Below are 3,263 nucleotides of genomic sequence, written 5' to 3'. Positions count from 1 at the left end.
TTAAACTCTTTTGGTGCCTAGGATGCTGGATTTTACCACTCCAGGATCTATGGCCCAACATGTTCAAGGATCCTCTATCCTTCAACCGGGATTCCTGGCTCAACATGCTCAAGGATCCTCTATCCTTCAACCATGATCTTTAGGCATCTTTCAACAAGGTTCCTCTATCTTTCCACAACAAGGATCCTCCATCTTTCAATCAGGATCCTTAGGAACGTTTCACCAAGGACCCTCCAACTATCAGCCGCAAGGATCCCTTATAGATCAGGGATCCTTAGGAATCCAACACCAAAGACCATCAGATGCACATGAAGGAGACATTATTCTTATGCAAACTATCGCTTCCTGTGGACTAACTACCGTGGCTGAGACACCATATCCTGGATATTCTTCTGGGATACCATCCTTCAGTCAACTAAGAGGTAACAGTTACAATAATGTATACTTAGACACTAACCAAGGCTTTATGCTGAATACAGGTCGCAATCAAGCTATGGCTAAGGAGTTACAAAAGTTAAAGGATATGATATCTCTTGTTCCAGGAGTGGTCAGACCTATTTATGAAATTCCAGATGAAAGTCATAGGATATCCAGGTTTTCTCCATTCATCTGTGATGCTGAGATACCAAAGCGTTTCCAGACTCCCAACATGAAATTCTATGATGGAACAACTGACCCGGAAGAACACAGACCAACACAGAGAAAGAATGGAGATTAACCCCACCCAGAAAGACTCAAAGAAGCATGTTTATGCTAGGGTTTTGGAACCACAGTAACTAGATCTGCTTTAAAATGGCTGCTAAGTCTTTCTCCCTGTTCAATTACTTTGTTTTCTCATTTAGTTAATTCTTTTTAATAATCAATTCTCTTGTAGTAGAAAATTTGAGAAGCTAACTAGTGATTTATATCGTACTATTCAATCTCGTGATGAATCCTTAAGGGATTTTATCACTAAATTTGGCAGGGAAGCCTTGGAAATCCCAAACCTTGATATGGCCACGGCCGTTGAAGAATTCAACATCAGATTGCAAGAAGATCCAAGAAAATCTTTTTATGACTCCATGCAGGAACCTATATGAAGTCAGAAACAGGGCTCTATGGTTCATCAGGCTAGAAGATGACTAGAAGATCCAAGAAAATCTGGATGCTTTAACAAAGCATGAACAACATGACAAGAAACAAGGATCCTCATACCATACAGAAATAACAACTCCAAGCCTTATACAAAATTCAACACCAGAACGTCCATGCAGTAGAAGAAGATGGGGATGAAGAAGAATACCCTAGAATGTCAGAGTATTGTTTCTCTATTGACAGCGCTGGACTAATATGTGCCATGAAAGAGTTAGGTGAAAATGCAAGGTGGCCAAGGAAGACCGAAAAGTCAACCTCCTACAAAGACAAATCAAAGTGGTGTGCTTATCATGAAGATTTCGGTCACCTGACTGATGAATGCTTCGGCCTTAGAAGAGAGGTAGGATACCTCTTTAGCAAAGGTCATTTCAAAGAACTGTTGGGCAGGAAGAAGTTAAGGATCCAGGATCCTGAAGAAGTTCCAGAAAAGGCTGCTCCACCTCCAGCTGATGCACAAATAATCAACTTCATCACTGGAGAATCAGACACTTGTGGACTATGGCACTTCTTTCTCATCAAAAAAATGACACGCCAAGGAAACCAAGTTAGAGAATGGAGAAAGGCCTATCCAAACAACCACTTTGACTAAACAAAGAGTCATAACTTTTGATGAGGAAGATAAAATGCACCTCTAGGATCCTCATTATGATGGGTTAATTATTACACTATTTATTGCTAATTATTATGTTCGCAGGATTCTAGTAGATGGCTAGAGCTCTGTGAACATCATCTAGGCTGATGTTCTCAAAAAGATGAATATCCCCGAAGCTGAAATAACTACAAGATCCTCTATCCTTGTTGGCTTCAACGGTGAAACCAAGAACACGCTGGGGGATATAAAACTTCCAATATATATCGAGGGAGTTAATTCTTATAAAAATTTTGTGTTATTAACAATCTTTCTTGCTGTAATGTTATCCTTCGCTGGCCTTGGATCCATGAAAGGAAAGTTGTCACTTCAACATATCTGTTAGTGCACGGTTTTGCGTCTCGAGTCTTTGTAATTATCATTAATGTTTATTTGATTATTTTAATGTAATATTTAATGTTATTTAGACTAATTCGTTATGTTTAGTCTAGTTCGCTAGGAATGTTAGAGAACTAAGACTAGTTCGTTAAGATTAAGTCTAGTTCGCTAGGGATGTTAGCGAACTAGGACTTTATAATGTATTCCCTCCTGATTCGTTAGGGGATGTTAACGAATCAGGGGGTGGTTCGTTAAGTTAAGTTATTTAACGAAGGGGATGCTGGTTCGCTAGGGGATCCTAGCGAACCAGATCGTCTTCTATAAATAGTGAACCACTGTTCACTTGTAAAGGGTTGAAGTTTTTGAGAGAATTAATATTATTCAGAAAGTTAAAGTATTCTCTCTCTCTCACAAGCTTCACGTTAATCTTATTGATAAATATATATATACTACTAATAATCAAGCTAAGGTATTAAAGAGTTAGATCCATTAATTAGTATTAACATATAGATCTGGATCAGATCTAAGATATTGATTAGAACGAGTGAAATAAAGGGGATCAAACAAGTGGTATCAGAGCTTTCGGGGCTCAGTTCACTTGGTCTGATTGTTATTGTTATAGTGTTTGTGTTTATTTTCTGTTTGGTTTGATTTTGAATCAATTCGAGTTGATTTGGATTGATTCTGGATGGATTAGAGTGAATCTGATTTAGTTAAAGTATTATTGATGTTCATTTGTGTGGAATTGGATTGTGAATTGGATTTGTGATGTGTATTGGGTTTTCGGTTTGAGTCAGTAAACAGGGGTGTGATTTTGGTTGAATTTGGTTCGTGTTTGGTGATAATCGGTTATGAGATGTGTTGAGTTGAAATCGTGTTGTGATTACGAAGAGTTTGGTATATTATTTGTTAAGATTGATCAAGAATTGAGTGAGTATTACGGATCTGGAATTGATAAGATTCTGGGTTTGATCTTCATATTTCTGGAAAATTGTTCTTGAATGTTTGAAGATTTGAAGATGAATGCAATTCGCTATAAAGTTTCAAGCGATTCGCTATGTCTTTAATTTGATTCGCTATCAATTCTTGCCATTCGCTAATCAGTTCGCTAACTGATTCGTGTGGATTAATTAATTCGTGTTATCTAGTTCGTTAACTAGAT

The sequence above is a fragment of the Bidens hawaiensis genome, unplaced genomic scaffold, assembly GCF_021521415.1.
Source record: "Bidens hawaiensis isolate Kalapana, Puna unplaced genomic scaffold, B.hawaiensis_p1.1 tig00029037_1, whole genome shotgun sequence".
Classification (NCBI taxonomy): Eukaryota; Viridiplantae; Streptophyta; class Magnoliopsida; order Asterales; family Asteraceae; genus Bidens; species Bidens hawaiensis.
This window is presented reverse-complemented; position numbering follows the sequence as displayed.